Source organism: Chiloscyllium plagiosum, chromosome 6 (assembly GCF_004010195.1).
Source record: "Chiloscyllium plagiosum isolate BGI_BamShark_2017 chromosome 6, ASM401019v2, whole genome shotgun sequence".
In the NCBI taxonomy this organism is placed as follows: Eukaryota; Metazoa; Chordata; class Chondrichthyes; order Orectolobiformes; family Hemiscylliidae; genus Chiloscyllium; species Chiloscyllium plagiosum.
Genome location: NC_057715.1, coordinates 44,091,286 through 44,113,731, shown reverse-complemented (window position 1 = coordinate 44,113,731; position 22,446 = coordinate 44,091,286). Strand labels below are relative to the sequence as shown.

The 22,446-nt window shown below is 41.6% G+C and overlaps 1 protein-coding gene and 1 long non-coding RNA gene across 3 annotated transcripts in view; both read right to left on the bottom strand.

Annotated features, from left to right (window-relative positions):
* The window catches only part of LOC122550548 (glypican-6-like), a 1,024,831-nt gene that overhangs the window by 881,037 nt on the left and 121,348 nt on the right, over positions 1–22,446 (bottom strand). The window lies entirely within an intron of this gene.
* Positions 16,284–22,446, bottom strand: part of LOC122550549 — a 30,923-nt gene continuing 24,760 nt past the window's right edge. The window contains exon 3 of the long non-coding RNA XR_006311883.1: positions 16,284–17,652. This is a non-coding gene — a long non-coding RNA (uncharacterized LOC122550549). The remainder of the gene's footprint in view (positions 17,653–22,446) is intronic.

The following is a 22,446-nucleotide window of genomic DNA, read 5'->3' as shown; positions in this document are numbered from 1 at the left end:
TCGCTCCGAAAGCTAGTGTGCTTCCAATTAAACCTGTTGGACTATAACCTGGTGTTGTGTGATTTTTAACTTTGTACACCCTAGTCCAACACTGGCATCTCCAAATCATGACTAATAGGATAGACATTGTGGGGGACCTTGCTGGTAGGTCTTGCTCCTTTGAGATCCTAAACTGTCTTCCCCCAGGTTTGTATGACAATATCACAGTGATTTAAGCACTCCTCACTATTAACCCTTACACACTCTGGCACCTTTCCACAACAGGAGTGACATTCTGGCAAGTACATTCTCAGGTTAGCTGTTGACAATGGTGCCAGGAAACATTTCAGTTCCTACTGATCCACAAAGCAATGCTGGTAAAACATTTACTTGCAGGATTCAGATAATTCTTGATTTCCTTTGGTTGCCAGGCATCCTGAGTTCTGGAAAAACTAGACTGCAGATATTAAATCCACATGACTGCTAAACTCTGAATTGCAGAGCCTAAATTAAAAATTATAATACTTGATCCCCCTCTTATGGGCTTGTTTTTCACTGATTTCTCAATTAACTGAGTATTAACTTATCAGCAGTAGGCCAGTGTCCAGATTCCCATTTCTAAGAATTTACATTCCTTTTCCTGTAAGTTAAAATCCCCTGACTTGTTGTCTTACACGAGTAATGATCCTAACATCATTCCCCACATATAAATTTACATACAAACTCTGGCTCCTTCTGGCTATAATCAAAGTTCAATTTATCTTTGCAATAATTTTCTTGAAATTCTTCACAGTTGATCTACCTAAGTTTAATGTTACAGTTGTTCTACTCCGCAATCAGACAGGCATACAGATGGATGGCCTCACTATAGCAATGGTGCCACGATAATATTATATACAACTTTCACAAGGAGGAAACAAATACCTCTGGGACGGAATGAAGATGGAATTTCTCATGGATTGCAGGTTAAGGCAGTGCAGTAGGTTGCACAACTATTATTTACTCCTTGAGACCCAGATTTGAGTCCTGCTCTCGCATATGGGATACAGGTTTTGTCAATGAATGAAACAATATTGTGTGAGCTTATCTGAGAAAAAAAAACTGCACTGTTGCCACCAAGCCTGCCTCTGTGACAAAATTATGAACACAGGATGGAGATGAAGTGTGGAACTGGGAATATAATAATGAAGATGTATCCCACATGCTCCATAGAGCAGGTCTGTGATGGTGTAATGGATGTTTGATACTATTCCAGCAATAATGAACATGATACATCACCCGAAAGTTAGAAAATACTATTTCATTTTCCATCGGCATCCCTTGGTCTCCTGTTGAGAAATATTTAATACACAACCATTTGAGAAGAAAAATATCACAAAAATATTAAAGGAAGGAAAAATCTAACAGGGAACAGGCGCAAACCTTTTGTTACTATAAGTCTTTCATGGCAACTGAATGTAGTATTCGTTACTATTTGTTGGTATTGAGATAGTGTTTCCTGCCCATCCCAAATTGTCCATGAACTGAGTGACTTGCCCAGACATTCCAGATTGTAGTTACCAATCAACCACATTGCTGTGGGTCTAAAATAACACGTAGGGCAAACCAGGTAAGGATGGCAAATTTCCATCTCTAAAGGATATTAATAAACCAGATGGATTTTTAAAAATAATTATCACAGTCACTGGGACCAATTTGCAATTCCAGATGTTTTTTTTAAGAATTGATTTTAAATTATTTCAGCTGCCTTGGTGGGATTTGAATCTGTGTCTGCAGGGCATTGGTCTGTGCATCTGGATTATTAGTCCAATCATTACTATTGTACAAGGTAATGGATCTGAAAGGGCTAAAGCCAGAGACTGCACTATGCTTCACACCATATGATAATGTCATGCAGTCTTGGATGGAGAAAAGTGTAGTCGATCTGAAGATCCCAACTGAGACAAATGTACCTCCGGACAATCTGAATTGTAATGTCCAATTGGGAAATGTAACTTGTACCAGTTGCGATCATGCATACACTACATCTTGTTAAACAAATGCCTCTTCTCAATGTGACTTATTAGAAAAAAGAACACAGGACAAATAACAGTACAGGAGAAGAACAGGCCCTTAGGCCCACTAAGGCTGCACCAACACATGATGCCTCTCAAATCTACAAACCATTTGTCTTTTCACAACCCATATCTCTTTATTCACTGCCTATTCATATATCCGTCAAGATCCCTCTGAAAATTTGCTCTGCTTCTGCTTCTACTAACTCCTCTGGCAGCTTCCAGAGTACTTACCACCCTCTGTAAGAAACTTACCTCTCACATCTTGCTTAAAGTTTCCCCTTTACCTTAAACGTATGTACTCTATTCATAGAGTCATACAGCATGGCAACAGGCACTTTGGCCCACTCGTTAGTATCGACCATACATCCCAATCTGACCTCATCCCATTTTCCTGCATTTGGCCCATATTCCTCTAAACCTTTCCTATCCATACACCTGTCCAAATGTCTTTTAAATGTTGTAATTGCGTACAGCTACACTTTGTCTGGATTCTCCTTCCATATATGCATTACCCTTTGTGTAAAACTGTTGCTCCTCAGGACCCTTTTAAATCTTTCCCCTTTCACCTTAAACCTATGCCCTCAAGTTTTAGATTCCCCTTCCTTGGCTATTCACCGTATCTATGCCTTTTATGATTTTATAAACCTCAGTAAGGTCACTGCTCGGCCTCCTCTGCTTCAGGAAAAACAATCCCAACCTATCCAGGCCCTCATTTTAACTCAAACCTTCCAGTTTCAGTAACATCCTTGTAAATCTTTTTTGCATCCTTTCCAGTTTATTAACATTTTTCATATTGCCCAATGAGCAGAGTTGTACACAGGACTGCAAATGTGGCCTTACTAACATCTTGTACATGTTCTGACTGATGAAGGAGAGTATGCCAAACTCCTTCACCACCCTGTCCACCTCTGACACCACGATCAAGGAACTATGTAACTGCATCCTTAGGTTGCTCTGTTCGACAACACTCAAATGGCACTACCCTTAACTGCCCTGTGAAAAAGACTTTGACAATCCTTTCTATCTATGCCTCCCATAGTTTTGTAAACTTCTATCAGGTCACCCCTAAACCTCTGACGTTCAAGTGAAAATAAACCAAATTTTCCAATCTCTCCTCATAGCTAATACCCTTCAAACCAGGTAACGGGATCTTGATCAGATGGACGAATGGGCAGAGGAGTGGCAGATGGAGTTTAATTTAGATAAATATGAGGTGTTCCATTTTGAAAAGGGAAATGAGGGCAGGACATATACACTTAATGGTAAGGTCCTGGGGAGTGTTGTTGAACAAAGACACCTTGGAGTCCAGATTCATACTTCCTTGAAAGTGGAGTTGCTGGTAGACAGGATAGTGAAGAAGGTGTTTGGTATGTTTGCCTTTATTGGTCAGTGCACTGAGTATCGGTGTTGGGAGGTCATGTACAGGACATTGGTTAGGTGACTATTGGAATACTGAGCGCAATTCTGGTCTCCCTACAATAGAAAGGATGTTGTGAAACTTGAAAGGGTTCAGAAAAGATTTGCATGGATGTTGCCAGAGTTGGAGGATTTGTGCTATACGGAGAGGATGAATAGGCTGGGGCTGTTTTCCCTTCAGGCTGAGGGGTGATCTTATAGAAGTTCATAAAATCATGAGGGGCATGGATATGGTGAACAAACATGGTCTTTCCCCAGGGCAGGGGAGTTGCAAACGAGAGAACATAGGTTTATATGAGAGGGGACAGATGTAAAAGGAGACCTAAGGGACAACTTTTTCATGCAGAGGATGGTGCGCGTATGGAATGAGCTGCAAAATGAAATGGTGGAGGCTGGTACAATTACAATATTTAAAAGGCATATGAATAGGAAGAGTTTAGAGGGATATGGGCCAAAAGCTGGCCAATAATACTATATTGATATATGGTTGGCATGGATGAGTTGGACTGAAGGGTCTATTTCCATGCTATGTAGCTCTAACACACAAAGGCTTTATATCATCCTGGTAAACCTTTTCTGTACGCTCTCCAAAGCCTCCACATTCTTCTGGTAGTGTAATGATCAGAACTTCACAAAATATTCCAAAGGTGACCTAACTGAAGATGCAACATGACGTGCCAATTTTTTTACACTATGCCTCAACCAATGAAGTCAAGCATGTCATATGCCTTCTTAGCCTTTTTCTTGTTGCCACTTGCAGGGAACTGTGGGCTTGGACGACTAGATCCCTCTGTATGTTAATGCTTCTAAGAATTCTGCAATTTACTGGATACTTCCCTCTTATATTAGACATTCCAAAATGAATCACCTCACACTTTTGTATCAACTTGCAAATGAAGGATCTTGTCAAAGACCTTATTAAAGTCCATGTAGACAACATCCACCACCCTGCCCTCATCACTCATCTTTGTTACTTCTTTAAAAATCTCAAACAAGTTTATAAGACATGTCTCCTGCACAGAGCCATGCTGCCTGTTGCTGATAAGTCCGTATCTTTCCAAATGTGAATGAATCCTGTTCCTAAGAAACTTCTCCAATAATTTCTCTACCACTGGTCTGTAATTTCCCAGATTATCCCTATTGCCCTCCTTCAATAAAGGAACAACATTGGCCATTCACCAGTGTTCTGGGATTCTCCTATGATGAAGATTTTGTGCAAGGACTCAGTCATTTTCACCCTCACCTCCTTCAGTATTCTGGAATAAATCCCATCAGATCCTTGGGATTTCTCTACCGTAATGCTTAGGGAATTAGAATTAGAATTAGGTTTATTGTCACATGTATTCAAGTTACAAAAGAACAAGAGTACAGTGAAAAGTGTACAATGTCGCCAACATATGGCACCATCTTAGGCATAAAGTACTAGGTACAAATCTTAGATACAAAAAATACAGGAAATAAAGAAAAAAGGTTACACTACTTTACAGATATATATAGTATAAGTACAACATAGGAAAATAAGAAATAAAGCATAAAAGATAGACATTACAGTCTTCCTATAAGGGCTTCCACGTAGTCTGATCGGGCTCCACTGGTTCCCATTCAATAGCTGTCTTCGCTTCTGATTCCCTGGCCACCGTCCTCACTCTGTTCCGGGCTGCTGGCTTCTGTCCCCACTCTGCTCCAGTCTGCCACTCGTGCCCACTCTATTCCGGGCTATTCCAGGCTACTGGATGTCCCTGCTTTGCATCCGGCCTGCTGGCCATTATCCCTGCTTTGCTCTGGGGGCAACTGGCCATCCCCGTTCCGGGCCCCATCCCCTGCTCCACTTCGGGCACTGGCTGCCAGCCCCCCTTCGCTGGCAAAAAAAATTTTAAAAATAAAAGTAATGGACAAAGCGAACGAGCACCAGCTTAAGCATCCTACTCTGCCGCCATTTTGGATCTATTGAAAATACTATTCAAAATGCACAACACGTCCTGCTTTTTTTAATCATCATGCTCTCATTTTTCCACATAGCCCTCTCTAGACTCACCATCCACCACATCATTCTCCTTTGTGAATACTGATGCAAAATTATTTGTTAAGGACCTCACCCACTTCCTCCAGCTCCATGCATAAATTCCCTCCTTTGTCCTTCAGTGAACTTACCCTTTCTTTAACAATCCTTTCTTTAGCTACCCTATTACTCTGATATATTATAAAATGCCTTGGGCTTTTTCTTAATCCTATTTGTCAAGGATATCTCATGGCCCCTTTTAATTCTTTGTTTAAGTTATTTCCTGCTTCCTTTATATTCCTCAAGGACCTTGTCTGATTTCAATTTCCTAAACCTTACATGTGCTTCTTTTTGCTTTTTGATTAAACTTTCAATATCTCTTATCATCCAGTGTTCCCGAATTGCCACCCTTATAGTTCATCCTCACAGGAACATGCTGGCCCTAACTTACCTTTAAAAGACACTCACATTACCCTCAAACAGCTGTCCCCAATCTACATTCACCAATTCCTGCCTAATATTGTCATTGTTACCCTTTTCCCAGTTTAGTACTTTCTCCTGAGGACTACTCTTCTCCTTATTCATAGGTAATTTATGGAAATTATGGTGACTAAAACTTAAAGAATGGTTACTGCTTCCAAAATTCTCCCTCACTGAAACCTTAATCACCTGGCCGGGCTCATTCCCCATAGTCTAGTATGAGCCTCTTCCCGAGGTGGACTATTTACATATTGCTTTAATACGAACGTACCTAACAATATCCTTCCTTCCATCCTATCCAAGCCCCTCGTACTAAGGGAATCAGTCAACATTGGGGAAGTTAAAATTGCTCACTGTAACAACCTTGTTGTTCTCACATTTACCCATAACCTGTCCACACATCTGTTTCTCCATCTCCCACTGTTTGCTGGAAGGTCTACAGTACGAGTCGATAAAGTGTAGCACTGGAAATAGCAGAGCAGGTAAAGCAGCATTCGAGGAGCAGGAGAGTCAACATTTCAGGCAGGACACTTCATCAGGCCTGTAGTACAATCCCATCAAAGTGATTGCATCCTTTCTAGTTCTGAACTCTATCCCTATGGCCTCACAGAACAAGCCCTCCAAGTTGATCCCCATCTGTACAGCTGTAATACTCACCTGAATTAGTAACGCAACTACTCAACTTCTTTTATATCCCTCTCTCCAACCAGCTTAAAACTATGACCCCTCGTGTTAGTCATTTCTGCCCTGGGAAATAGTCTCTGGCTCTCGACTGTATCAATGCCTCTCATTATCTTGTATATCTCAATTAGGTCCCCTCTCCCCCTTCTTTTCTCCAATGAAAAAAGTCCGAGCTCAGTCAACCTCGCTTCATAAGATAAGCCCTCCATTCCAGGCAGCATCCTGGTAAACCTCCTCTGAACCCTCTCCAAAGCATCCACATCTTTCCTATAATAGGGCGACCACAACTGGACGCAGTATTCCAAGTCCCAGTATCTAAATCCTGGAACATTAAGCTGCCAATCTTATCACTCGCTCAATCAAGAGACATGGCAATGTCACAGTTACACGTATTAATCTAAGTTTTAAGTTCATCCTTTCTCACAGTTAGCCAAATAATCCCTTAGACACAGTAAATAATAGAAAGGCAAGGAGAAGGGCTCTTGTGGTGCAGTGATAGTGTCTCTATCTTGGAGCCAGAGTCTACATTCAAGTCTGACCTGCGCCAGGGATGCGTAATAACGTCTCTGAAGAGGTTGATTAGAAAATATCTAGAAAGGTATGGAATGCTATTGTAGTACAGGTGTAATGCCCCTACCTCTGGATCAGAAGACCTGGGTTCAAGTCTTAGACTGCTCCAGAGGTGATTCACATAATCTCTGAAGACATTTATAAGAAAATATTTGAAAGGATGTGCACTCTGATGGTAGACTGGCAATATTCCTCCCTCTGGACCAGAAGACAGGTTCAAGTTGGTGTGTAATAATGTCTGTGAACAGGTTGATTAGGATCGTATCTAGAAAAGAGGCAAAACTCTAGCCCAAATGGTAACTAGTAGTCATTACTGGGCTAGTAGTTGTTAGTTCAATGACACATACAGCAATGATTATCACAACACCATCTCCCCTTCAAACCTTACTTTTAACTGTTCTGGAGGCTGGTTCCAGTTCTACCACTAACTTAAAGCAGCTATTAAATGAGTAAGCACCTGTCTGTGCTGAAGTTTAGCAGTTTCCTCCTCAACAATTAGCCAATGGGTTTGAAGCATAAATAAGATAGTGTATTTCCTTTTGCCAGAAAAATATTCACTTCATCCATCCTACTCAGAATTCTTGCCTCAGCAACAGTTAGTAGAGAAAATCAAAAGTGTAACCATGACATGATGGCCAAACTGCAGGAAAATGTCTGGAGTTGATTTAATGCAATATATTTGTACAACATTTTGTTCATGGATGCAAAGAGCTATGTCTCACTTCAGTCATGCTGGTAAACCTACCAGGCTGACCGTAGATGTTAGCTTCTCCCACCAACAGTTAAATCCTGGTGGTAGTGGAATAAGACCCTGGCTGGGGCAGGCAGGCTAACTGACTCCACTCCAGTCAGCAGCACAACTGCAGAGGACGAGTGTGAGCAGGTAGATAGTGGGCAAGCCACTGCTGGATTTAACAAGCCACCTAACTTCAAAGATATGATTGTGATACCATTAAAACCAATACCGCATTTCTAACCTGAAATCCAGCATCAGATATATAATGCTTCAGGTCACTCCTGGACAGTCACTGTATGAAAGAGAAAATCATAACAAAATCATAAAAGTATCTTTGTTTGATCCATGGATCTGACTAATATTAAATTGAATCAGACTTTGGATTTTCCACAACAGAATGCAACGGTATAGATTGCACATGTCTCTGTTACTCACTTTACGGATTATCCAGTACAGAGACTTAATATTGTTTGAAAGAAAGTGTAAATACTCAAAAAATTGAACTGTCCGTCATACAACATAGTAATGTATGAACAGAAAGCAGGCCATTTAGCTCCTCCTTGAGCCTGCTCCATCATCCAATGAGATCATGGCTGGTCTGATTGCTCCATGTTCCTGCCTCTGCCAATAACCCCATTGCTTTTTTTGTTCTTCATTCACTGCAAATGGGCATCATAGGCTGGACCAGCATTTGGTGACCATCTTTAGTTACCTAAAAATATTCAAGGACTTTGCTTCCACTGTCTTTTGACGAAGATAGTTCCAAAGGTTCACAACCCTCTGAGAGAAAACATTTCTCCAAGACTCCATTTTAAGTGGGCAACCCACTATTTCTTAAGCAATGATACCTAGTTTATGATTCACCTGCAAGAAGAAATACTTCCTCTATATATAGCCTGTTAAAGACTTATGTCTCATGTGTTTCAAATGAGACATCTCTAACTCTTTAAATTCTAAGGCTAGCCTCTTCAACTTTACCTCATGAGAGAACACTCCAGACATTAGTTTCATAAATTTCTGACTGCTCAGAATGCATTAACATGTGTGTGTGTAAGTATGGTGAACAGTACTTTGCACAGTGCTCCAGATGTGGTCTCACCAGTGCCCTGTGTAACTGAAGCATAACCTCCCTAATTTTGCATTCAATTCCTCTTGCAAAATGTGACAACATTCCGTTTGCTATCCTAATTAAGGCTGGACCTGCAAACTAACATTATGTGACTCGTGTCTTAGGACACCTAGATCCCGCTCCATTTCAGAGCTCTGCAATCTCTCATCATATAGATAGTATGCTTTCTTTATTCTTCCAGTCAGAATTTAAAATATTCATGCTTTCCTATATAGCAATCCATTTGACAGACCTTTGCCCACTCACTTGATGTATCTATGTTTGTAGATTCCTTATGACCTCTTCATAACTTACTTTATTACTTACCTGTGTGACAACAGCAAATTTAGAAACCATATCATCATTCCCTTCATCTAAGTAATGTATATAACTTGGAAAAAGCTGAGGCTCTGGCAACGATCCCTGTGACACAGCACTCATTAAGTCTTGCCAACCTAAAAATTTCCCACACTCCCTGTTTCCTGTTAACCAGCCGATCTTTCATCTTTGCAACATGTTACCAATTACACCATGAACTTTTATCTTCTCCAATTTTTTTTATGTGACGCCTTTACAAGTGCCTTTTGGAAATTTAAACAGTACATCCAATGGTTCCCCTTTATCCACTGCATATGCACTTCCTTAACAAACACCAATAAACTAGTTAAACATGATTTTCCTTTCCCAAAATCCTATTGCTTACACCTGATTACCTTAAAGTTTTCAAAATGCCACACTACAGTGTCTGTAATAATAGTTTCTAGTATTTCCTCTGTGGCAGATGTTAAGCTAACTGGCCTATAGTTTCGTGCAGTCTGTCTCCCTTCCTTTTTGAATAAAAGAACTATATTCACTATTTGTCACTCCAAATGAATTGTCCACCAATGTAGGGAATTATGGAACATTAAAACCATTGCACTAATGATTTCAATAGGCATTTATATTAAAACCAAATAATTCAGAACCAGGTGATGTTGCAGCCCACAACTTCAACAATTTAGTCAGTTTTGCTTCATTGGTGACAGTCATTTTCTGAGTTCCAACCTCCCTTCTATTTCTTGATCCACAGCTTTTTCTGGGATGACATATGTATCCTCTGCAGACTGAAGCAAAGTACTTGTTTAGTTTATCAACCATCTCCTTATTATTTATTATTAATTCCCCAGATTCACTTTGTATAGAAAAAGTCAAAAGAAGGTGTGTTTTCTCTCTTTACACCTTACTTGTTCTCCTTAACATCTCAAAACCTGCATAACAAGTTATCACTTAACCTTCTAACTTCCAGGGAATATAAAGCCGAATAACACAAATAGAGTTCAAAATTTAAATCCTTGGAAAGCTGACAGTGTTTTGGGAAATCTACAGTGCACTACATCCAAGGCCATCATCTTCATGGTTAATCTTGCATCTGGGTAGCATAAACGTGATTCTAATTAATGGCGAATAAGAGGAAGGAAGGAGTATTGCAGCTTACATCATTGACAACACATACATATTCTAACAGCCATCATTACCTCAGTAGTATAGTCATTTTTTAAACAATGTAATGATTATACATATTTGACAATCAGTTCACTGCTATATTTTATAACCCAATATTTTTCAAAGATTTTGTGTTTCTTATCAATCAGCAGTAAATCATCTTTTTTCCATCACAAAGACAGAGACAAAAATATAGTTTTTATGAATGTCTAATGTTACAGAAATTGTTGTGAAGGAAAATGGTATGTAACGACCTCTTGTTTTCTTTCTTCACTGTTTTCATATCAATCATTAGTAAACCAGCTTTTTCCATCACAAAGACAGAGACAAAAAGATAGTTTTTATGAGTGTCTGTAATGTTATGGAAATTGTTGTGAAGGAAAATGATATGTAATAACCCATTTATTTTCTTTCTTCACTATGTCTTTCAGTGTGGATACGGTACTCAAACTTGGTTGTTGGAGCAGACAGATGAGATATTTGTTTTAACCATCTATAGAGGGTAGACATTGCTCAGAAAAAGTAAATTCTTTCCAAAACTACTTTCCCCTCATCTATCATTCAGTCTCCCCTTTAATAGCCGAGGTAGGATATTTTATGTCCTGATTTCAATCTTGTTTACATAAAACTCAGTGTTGCTGACAGTTAGAACAACTGATATTTACATATTTTTGAGTGGAAAAAAAGAGTATGTTGGACGGCATGAGCAACAAGATGTTAACTGGACACACAGCCATTTTTACTTTAATAAGTTTCTGAGTTTTTAAATTATTTTTCTAAAAGTCCCATGCTGAAACATGTTGTAGAATTTACAGGGTTCAGTGGAGAATATGACTCATTGCAACAACTATAATTTCCAAACAGAATCCTCATCTAATGACAAAAATTGTGATATCAGCATTTTCCTCTTAACCACGAGGGAAATTTCTTGAAACCTTCCTTTTAAATTGAGCAATGTAAGCTCTCCCTCATTTTCTCTTCAATAACTGTTTCTTTCTTCCCACTCTGTAAAAAACTGTGGGACACTTTCCATGTTGAAGGCTAATTGCAGAATAAGAGAATAAAGGAGGGTGTTCAGCCCTTTGCACCCATGCCAGCTGCTTTTTAACTTTCTATCTAAATCCCTAAATTCCCTTTACAGACCCTCAGCCTATGCTGTTCATACTACTAAAGACCACAATCACTGGCTGTTCACCCTCCCCTTTCAAAATACCTTGTGCCCACTGAGAGACATCCTGAACACTGGCATCAGGGAGGCAACTGTCCATCCTGGAGTCTCTATTACAGCCACATTATGTGCTCTGACTATAGAGTCCCCTATCACTTACACTTCTATTTTTCCTGTTGTACAGCAAAGCCAGTTGTGGTGCCACTGATCCAGCTTCTGTTGTTTCATTCCACTGAGAGGCTATTCCCTCAAGCAGTATCCAAGACAGTATATTTGCTTCAGAGGAGAATAGCCATAAAAAACTCCTGCATTGTTTGCCTGCCCTTCTTAGTGGTCACCCACCTAACTTTTGGTAAGATCACATCCTTGAAACTCATATCTATAAAACGTCCTGTCGCCTGTATTCTGCCTCCATTCCTCAGTGGATTGACCAATGCAGTCTGAGAGGAGCTGGAGGTGAATACACTTTGCACAGACAATTGGGACTAGTTCAGTTTAGGAAACCATGGACCAGTTGGGCTGAAGGGTCTGTTTCCGTGCTGTATGTTTTCAGGGTTATTTGATTACTCTCTGATCTCCCACATCTCACAGGAGGAGTATGTCATTCCATTAACTGTCATTACTACCCCTCTAGTACAACCCAGATAAAAACGCCATCCCATATTCCCAATTCCTTCGTCTCCGCCGCAGCTGCTCCCAGGAGGACCAGTTCTAATACCGAACAACCCAGATGGCTTCCTTCTTCAAAGACCGCAATTTCCCCCAGACGTGATGGATGATGCCTTCCACCGCATCTCCTCCACTTCCCGCTCCTCCGCCCTTGAGCCCCGCCCCTCCAATCGCCACCAGGACAGAACCCCACTGGTCCTCACCTACCACCCTACCAACCTCCATATACATCGTATCGTCCGTCGTCATTTCCGCCACCTCCAAATGGACCCCACCACCAGGGATATATTTCCCTCCCCTCCCCTATCAGCATTCTGAAAAGACCACTCCCTCCGTGACTCCCTCATCAGGTCCACACCTCCCACCAACTCAACCTCCACTCCCGTACCTTCCCCTGCAACCGCAAGAAATGCAAAACTTATGTCCACACCTGCCCCTTTACTTCCCTCCAAGGCCCCAAGGGCTCCTTCCATATCCGCCACAAATTCACCTGCACCTCCACACACATCATTTACTGCATCCGCTGCACCCGATGTGGCCTCCTCTATATTGGGAAGACAGGCCGCCTACTTGCGGAACGTTTTAGAAAAACACCTCGGGACACCCGGACCAACCAACCCAACCACCCCAACCACCCCTGGCTCAACACTTCAACTCCCCCTCCCACTCCACCAAGGACATGCAGGTCCTTGGACTCCTCCATCGCCAGACCATAGCAACACGACGGCTGGAGGAAGAGCACCTCATCTTCTGCCTAGAAACCCTCCAACCACAAGGGATGAACTCAGATTTCTCCAGTTTCCTCATTTCCCCTCCCCCCACCTTGTCTCAGTCCCAATCCTCGAACTCAGCACCACCTTCCTAACCTGCAATCTTCTTCCTGACCTCTCCGCCCCCACCCCCACCCCCACTCCGGCCTACCACCCTCACCTTAACTTCCTTCCACCTATCGCATTTCCAATGCCCCTCCCCCAGTCCCTCCTCCCTACCTTTTATCTTAGCCTGCTTGGCACACTTTCCTCATTCCTGAAGAAGGGCTCATGCCCGAAACATCGACTCTCCTGCTCCTTGGATGCTGCCTGACTTGCTGTGTTTTTCCAGCAACACATTTTCAGCTCTGATCTCCAGCATCTGCAGTCCTCACTTTCTCCTACCCCTCTAGAAACTATTGGATTAAAAGAAAAGGAAAGAACTGACCTTGCTATATCTTAATGCTACTCACCTTCCTCAGCAAAGGCTAGTGCTCAACAAAGCCCACAGTTTGACCTCAACAGCAGCACTTTGACTCACTGCTGAGGCTCGACTGCTCCTAAGCCACAAGTAAATTTTCTAACAACCCTTATCTCTTTTTTTTGGTTCAAAGAGGAGGGAAAGAGGGGAATGTTACAATAATGTAATATGCAGGGCTTTGTTGTTCTTTGACGCCAGGTCATGAGCTGTTACCTTCTCAGTTGTGGTGAGTGAGTCAACATCTCCCACACTATTCCTTATTGCTTCTCACTACTGCGTTCTGTTCTGGCGTGTACTGCAAGATGGCAGCAGTCTGAACATGCTAGAATGGACTTGCAGGGAAATAAAAGTCTTCTTAACCATAGCTCGTGCTTCCTTCTACTGTAGCATTTAGATTAGATTCCCTACAGGTCCTTCAGCCCAAGTCCACACTGACCCTCTGAAGAGTAACCCACCCAGACCCACTTCCCTCTGCCTAATGCACTATGGGCAATTTAGCATGGCCAATCCAGAGCACTCGGAGCAAACCCATGTAGACACGGGGAGAATGTGCAAACTCGACACAGACAGTAGACCAAGGCTGAAATCGAACCTGGGTCCCTGGCACTGAGAGGCTGCAGTGCTAACCACTGAGCCACCATGCCACTTCATTGTTGGAAGTTTTCTGCTTGTCCTGCACTGGAATTCCAGATGTCACCATCAGGCACTGCACTATGTTTAGGTATGCAAGTGTTCTCATCGGGTTCGACACCATTTACACTCGACAATGGACGTGCTTCAAGTTCTGTGCAATAAGCTATTTGCCAAATTGGAGCTGAGCTCCCCTTCCCACCTTCACTGAGAATTTAGCCAAGTCAGTGCTGCCAATTCACCAAGGGCTTTCCTGCATGTATATTGATCAGCCTTTTCCTGCATACTCCACATCAAAGTCATCATTTGAGTTCTCTGCAGTAGGATCCATGTGCCTTCCTGGGAGCCAGCATCTGCATTATCTATTCCTCAAATCAGATCAAATTCGATTAAGAACTTTACTCCTTATTCCCTATAAAATATATTTAATGGCGAAACTCAGATGTCACAATGAAAACTGTTCAAACTTCTACAATTCGACAAATACCTCTTAATTCTCCCCTGCATTGTTCCCTTCCTATTCCTTTCTGCTGACACTATTCTTTTAATAAAACAACCTACTCCAGATGCTAGAAATCTGAAATGAGCACAGAGAATGCTGGAGAAATGTAGCAGGTCTGCCAGCATCTGTAGAGAGAAACATAGTCAATGTTTTGAGTCTACCATGACTCTTCTGTGACTCAGAGCTAAAGAAGAAAATTCTCCTGCCTACATTTCCTCAGTCAATGGTTCATGGGCACAAAGGCATTATATCCAAAAATGAATAATGTTCTCACAGGCATGAGGTAATTTTCTGCAATTAAAATTATCTTTGATGAATTCTTTGTATTTTGGATCCTTCTGATGAAAACAAATCCACTAAGCTGCTTATGATGACAAAGGCAGGACCAGTGAAGGTCATTTTCTTACAAATTAAGATGTACAGAACTAGACTAGCTAAATGTCTATCAAATCTTCTTCCTTTTCAGAGAGACAGAGCTGATATTCTTCCTTCTTGAGTAAAAAGTGGGCAGCAAATCCTAGCAGCTAAATTTAACAAGGGTTATGGTTATGGTTGTTACCCAGTTTATATTGTAAATTATTCGGCAACCCTGGCTGAGTTGACTTGCCAAAGTTGAAAGATATGTGGCTCCATCCAAATAGATCAGTCATGTTGGTACTGATCAAAAGTTCTGTCATCTCATAACACTTTTTATTATTCCATGTGTAATTATAAAATGTTGCTAACTATATTCAATATGTCTTTATCATATGGAATTAAACTTATATTTAGAAAAAGAAACGAGAAAAAAAAATGATTTCAATTTGTCCTGATTAAAGTAACAGCTCTTAGGGAACCCAATGCCTCTCTGAGGATGAAATCTTAATTCCAGCTTTAATTAACATTTCATCATGCCTGCCTTCTTTGGATGTGTTATACAAATGTCAAAATACTGTTTGATGAAATACTATTTGTAATAATATTTTAGATTACACAGTGGGGGAGTGAAAGCTCGCAGATAAAGAGACATTAAGGCAGAGTGAGGTAAGGAGACTATGTGACAAAAGTTGTTATGTACAATGCTCATCCTTCCTGTCCTGTGGAACACTCCACTAATACTGCATCGCCCTTTGCACTAACCAGCCTTTGATCGGAGTGAAGTAGTGAAGACTAAGGCACATGGTGAGTGGAAGTATGTCGGTATTGGTGAAATCTCTTACTTTAACAATGTGAGTTCATGTCACAATGATGGGAAAGAACCTGTTGAACACTGCAATAATATTATCCAATGGTACCAAAATTTAAGATCAAGGATTCTCAATCTCCCCTTGAAAGACTCGAAGCGAACCCAAAACTGTAACACGGATTATGGTGAAAAGCAAAACATGTGAGCTACTGATACAATCTGCTATTAAGTATAGAAAATATATGTGTACATCACAAGATAGAATGCACTAAAAGCAGGATAGTGTTGGATATTGTGATAAACTATTTCTTCTGTCTGTTTTCTAATCTTTCAAGTGCACATAATGTCCACCATAAAGTGTGAATAGTGTACCATAAGATAGTGTGAGATGTTAATCTTAATGCAGTGATTTCTCTCCTGATTCAGAAGATGTTGCTTCAACTTCTACTCGACAGATGTGTACACCAGAATCTAAGCACTGCAATGACATACAGAAGGAGTGGTTCTGTCAGAGAAGCCATATTTAGTTTTATTTACTTTCTGGAGAAAGCTTAGTCATGGAGGCAGCGGCGGCGATGGCATTGGACTCTAGAGTTCAGAGCACGGCAACAACTGGGGCCGGCAGGGCTTTGATGGTTGGCGGAGGAACAGCAGCTGTTGAGGAGCCCAGATGGTGGTCAGTGATAAGGCAGCTGGTGAGCCTGGATGGTGGTCGGTGATGAAGCAGCTGGTGAGCCTGGATTAAGATCTGTAACAAAGCAGCGACGAGCCGGGAGGCAATTTGCAGGGAAACAGATGGTGAGTCCAGATGGCAGTTGGTGGCGAGGTGGCTGGCAAGCCCAAATGGTGAGCCCAGATGGCTGTCAGTGTTGAGGGACTCAGCCCAGCATGGGGGACAGCATGCCCTCATGGGGTGTGTAGGCCCAATTTGGGAGAGAGTAAGACCTTGTGGGTAAAGCTCAGCATGGAGCAACTGCAGGCTCGTGGCTACAGAAGAATTCTAATGTTGAACTTTTATTTATTTACTTTTCTATTTTATACCCAATTTTGTACAGGTACATTTGTACCTAAAATGGAGCCAGGCAAGGCGACGTTGTACAATTTTCACTGTATTCCTGTACTTCTGTACTTGAGTACATGTGACAATAAACCTAATTCTAAATCTAATTCTTTTGGATGAGGCAACAAAACAATGCTCCATCTATTCCCTCAAAGACAAAAGACCTTTACAACTATTTTAAAGAGCAGAGGTGATTTCCTTGGAATTCTAGCCAAAATTTATCCCTCAACTTACATCACCAGAAACAGATTTATCTGGTCATTGGCATATGATTGTTTGTTCAGCCTTTCTGTGCAAAAATTGGTTGTCACAGTTTTAACATAAGAATTGTTCAAAATTACTTCAATGAATATCAAGCACATTAGGACATCCTATGACTGTGCAAGACATCATATAGAGGCATGCTTTTTGTTTCCTTTTGGTCTCTTCGAATTCAGCATGATTCACCCATCTGCCAACCTCTTTGAAACACTCATGATAGAAACACTCAGAAATACTTGCATTTACAGGATGATTTGGGAAGAATGGTGCACAACTCAAACATTAAAAAAAATGCTCCGCCTCTTTCTCTGAGGAGCCTAAGTTCATTTCAGAGTATCAAGTTTCTCTGAATGTTGGCATTTCACTTGAAAGTTTTGGTTTCGCCTTTTTCTTTGCCTCCTGCAGAAGTGGTGATCAGTTTCGACTATCTGATGACAACATTTTGGACACTGTGATGCACTGCAGAATGTAATGTAGACAATAAAGTTAATTCAATTCAGTTCAATATATAATGCACCAGATAATATTTTTCTGCCAAATATTTTTGAATATCAAGTAAACTGAGAACGTTGAATTAATCAATGAGTTTCAAACAACTAAAAATCTTTTTAATCAAATGTTAAAAGTCAGCATTCAATGGAGGTCAGAAGCATTTGTGGTGCAGTAGCAGGGTTCCCACCTAGATTAGATTCCTTGCAGTATGTAAACAGGCCCTTCAACCCAACAAGTCCACACCAATCCTCTGAAAGGTAACACATCCAGACCCATTCCCCCACCCTATATTTGCCCAAATATTATGCCTAACACTATCTGCAATTTAACATGACCAATTCACCTGACCTACACATCTTTGGATTGTGGGAGGAAACTCATGCAGACACAGAGAGAATATGCAAACTCTACACAGACAGTTGCCCAAGGCAGGAATCAAACCCAGGACCATGGTGCTGTGAGGCAGCAGTGCTAACCACTGAGCCACCATGCTGCCCATTGGAGCAGAAGGTCTGGGTTGCCTCCAAGGTGTGTCATAGGATGTTCTAACAGGTTGATTCAAGAATATTTTAATCTATGCTGGAACATCAGAGCCATTTGTGAGTGTGAGTATCTTCCTCCACATGTCTGTCAAAGTGAATGTAGAAAATGCTGCTATTTCCTTAGAACAGCAGAGGGGTTATCCTCATTTCTCTTGAACATTTTTTTGTCAACAAACACAAACAACCAAATCAAGGGTAGACAAATAATTAGAATCTCATTTTATCTAGGTTTACTGTGTATAAATTTCCTGTCACACTTTCTACATTGCGACAGAAGCTATATTTTAAACATGCTTATTGAGTTGTAAAGTACTCCAGAATATCCTGACGTTATGAAAGATTCTATATGAATGCAACATTTTTTCAAACTTTATCCACTCAAGTGGAAAGTATATATAATTATCGCATAGTTTACTTCATCATGATGAGGTGAGGAGAGGGAAAATGTGGCAACTCTTTTTCCTTATTTGACATAGCACAACATTTATAAATCTGACACCAAGAGTCATGAAATGTTTTTTGATTTTTAGCTTCTAGTTTTTGACAATTTTATATAAAAAAACAAACTTTTGAAGCAGATTTTCTTGAACTTATTTAGAACATAGAGAACATAGAACATAGAACAGTACAGCACAGAACAGGCCCTTCAGCCCACGATGTTGTGCCGGCCATTGATCCTCATGCAAGGTAAACCTAATGTACGAACCCTCAAATTTCTGTGACCATATGCATGTCCAGCAGTCTCTTAAATATCCCCAATGACTCATTTCCACAACTGCTGCTGGCAACGCATTCCATGCTCTCACAACGTTCTGCATAAAGAACCCGCCTCTGACATCCCCTCTATACTTTCTGCCAAACAGCTTAAAACTGTGACTCCTCATGTTAACAATTTCTGCCCTGGGAAAAAGTCTCTGGCTATCAACTCTATCTATGCCTCTCATTGGAGGAGAAAGTGAGGACTGCAGATGCTGGAGATCAGAGCTGAAAATGTGTTGCTGGAAAAGCGCAGCAGGTCCGGCAGCATCCAAGGAACAGGAGAATCGACGTTTCGGGCATAAGCCCTTTCCTGAAGAAGGGCTTATGCCCGAAACGTCGATTCTCCTGTTCCTTGGATGCTGCCGGACCTGCTGCGCTTTTCCAGCAACACATTTTCAGCTATGCCTCTCATTATCTTGTACACCTCAATTAGGTCTCCTCTCTTCTTTCTTTTTTCCAATGAAAAACGTCCGAGCTCAGTCAACCTCTCTTCATAAGATAAGCCTTCCAGTCCAGGCAGCATCCTGGTAAATCTCCTCTGAACCCTCTCCAAAGCATCCACATCTTTCCTATAATAGGGCGACCAGAACTGGACGCAGTATTCCAAGTGCAGTCTAACCAAAGTTTTTATAGAGCTGCAACAAGATCTCACGGCTCTTAAGCTCAATCCTCCTGTTAATGAAAGCCAAAACACCATATGCTTTATTAACAACCCTGTCCACTTGGGTGGCAATTTTAAGGAATCTATGTACCTGCACACCAAGATCCCGCTGTTCCTCCACACTGCCAAGAATCCTGTCTTTAATCCTGTACTCAACTTTCAAGTTTGACGTTCCAAAATGCATCACTTCGCATTTATCCAGGTTGAACTCCATGCGCCACCTCTCAGCCATCTCTGCATCCTGTCAATGTCATGCTGCAGCCTACAACAGTCCTCTATACTGTCAACGACACCTCCAACCTTTGTGTCGTCTGCAAACTTGCTAACCCATCCTTCAATCTCCTCATCCAAGTCATTAATAAAAATTACAAAGAGTAGAAGCCCAAGAACCGAGCCCTGTGGAACACCACTCACCACTGACTTCCAGGCAGAATACTTTCCTTCCACTACCACTCGCTGTCTTCTGTCGACCAGCCAATTCTGTATCCAGACAGCTAAATTTCCCTGTATCCCATTCCTCCTGACCTTCTGAATGAGCCTACCAAGGGGAACCTTATCAAATACACCAGATCCACAGCTCGACCCTCATCAACTTGTCTAGTAACATCCTCAAAGAACTCAATAAGATTTGTGAGGCATGACCTGCCCCTCACAAAGCCGTGCTGACTGCCTTTAATCAAGCCATTCTCTTCCAGATGGTCATAAATCCTATTCCTCAAAATCCTTTCTAACACCTTGCAGACGACAGACGTGAGACTTACTGGTCTGTAATTGCCGGGGAGTTCCCTATTTCCTTTCTTGAAGAGAAGAATTACATTTGCCTCCCTCCAGTCCTCAGGTATGACTCCGGTGGAGAGCGAGGATGCAAAGATCTTCGCAAGCCACGAAGCAATCACATTTCTCGCTTCCCAAAGTGGCCGAGGACAAATCTGGTCTGGCCCTGGCGACTTGTCAATCTTAATGTTTGACAAAGTTTTCAGCACATCAGCTTCCTCAATCTCTATCCAATCCAGCATGCTTACCTGCTCCTCAATGGTTTCATTCACTACAAGGTCCTTTTCTTCAGTAACGACAGAAGCAAAAAACCCATTTAGGGCTTCCCCTACCTCCTCAGACTCTATACACAAGTTCCTTATACTATCTCTGATCGGCCCTACTCTTTCTTGGATCATTCTCTTATTCCTCACATACATGTAAAATGCCTTTGGATTCTCCCTAATCCTTCCTGCCAAGACTTTTTCGTGACCCCTCCTGGCTCTCCTCAGACCATTTTTGAGCTCCTTCCTTGCCTGCCTGTAATCCTTTAGAGCTGAGCAAGACCCTTGCTTCCTCCACCTTACGTAAGCTGCCTTCTTTCCTTTGACGAGAATCTCCTCCACTCTCGTCATCCAAGGTTCCTTTATCTCACCCCTTTCTTGCCTGTCTCAGAGCAATACATTTGTGCATCACTCGCACAACTGTTCCTTAAACAGTCTCCACATGTCTATAGTGCCCTTTCCATGGAACAATTGTTCCCAGTCCATGCTTCCCAACTCACATCTGATAGCATCATAGTTTCCTTTTCCCCAATTAAATATCCTCCCATTGTGCCTGCTTCTCTCCTTCTCCATAGCTATGTAGAATGTAAGGCAGTTGTGGTCACTATCACCAAAATGCTCTCCCACCGCAAGATCTGACACCTGCCCCGGCTCATTGCCGAGCACCAAATCCAAAATGGCCTCTCCCCTCGTCAGCCTGTCAATGTACTGAATTAGGAAACCCTCCTGAACACACCTTACAAAAACAGCTCCTTCCAAACCATCTGCTCGAAGGAGGTTCCAATCAATATTGGGAAAGTTAAAGTCACCCATTACAACAACCCTACTACATTCACACTTTTCCAAAATCTGCCGATGTATGCTTTCTTCAATCTCCCTGCTGCTATTGGGGGGGCCTGTAGTAAACCCCTAATGAGCTGACTGCTCCTTTACTATTCCTAATTTCCACCCATACTGACTCAGTAGGCAGATCCTCCTTGACAATGGTAACTTCTGTAGCTGTGATACCCTCTCTGGTTAGCAGTGCTATACCTCCTCCTCTTTTTCCCCCCTCCCTATTCTTTTTAAATGTTCTAAACCCTTGAACATCCAGCAACTATTCCTGCCCCTGAGAAACCCATGTCTCTGTTATGGCCACAACATCATAGCACCAGGTACTGATCCATTCTCTAAGTTCATCACTTTTATTCCTGATACTCTTTGCATTAAAGCAAACACACTTTAACCAATCCCTTGATTCTTTCCCAGGAAATTCCTTCCCACTGGCTGTGCTACCTCTTGCTATTGCCTCATCTCGATCAACTCTCACCACCGGTATATAGCTCAGGTTCCCACTCCCCTGCCATACTCGTTTAAACCCTCCTGAACCACTCGAGCAAACCTTCCACGCAGGACATTGGCCCCCTTCCAGTTCAGGTGCAACCTGTCCTTCATTTCAATGTGTCACTGCACTATTTTGTATTTCGGTCAAAAATTTAAAACCATGCATTATTTTCAAACCTTTGAATTAAGGTAAGACCCAGTTTAAGTCACTATGAAACATTATCTCCATAACATATAGAAATCAATATTTGGTGCCAGAACAATCTTATGAAAGATCTCAATTTTCTAGATATTTTATAGAGATGAGAAAATGTTTAGCAGAATAGGCTCTTCGTTAATAATTCGCTAATGTCTGGAATGCTAATTACATCTTCCCTACTGCTTCCATTACACTTACATTACACTAACAGATATAAAGATCTATGACATTAGCAAGTTC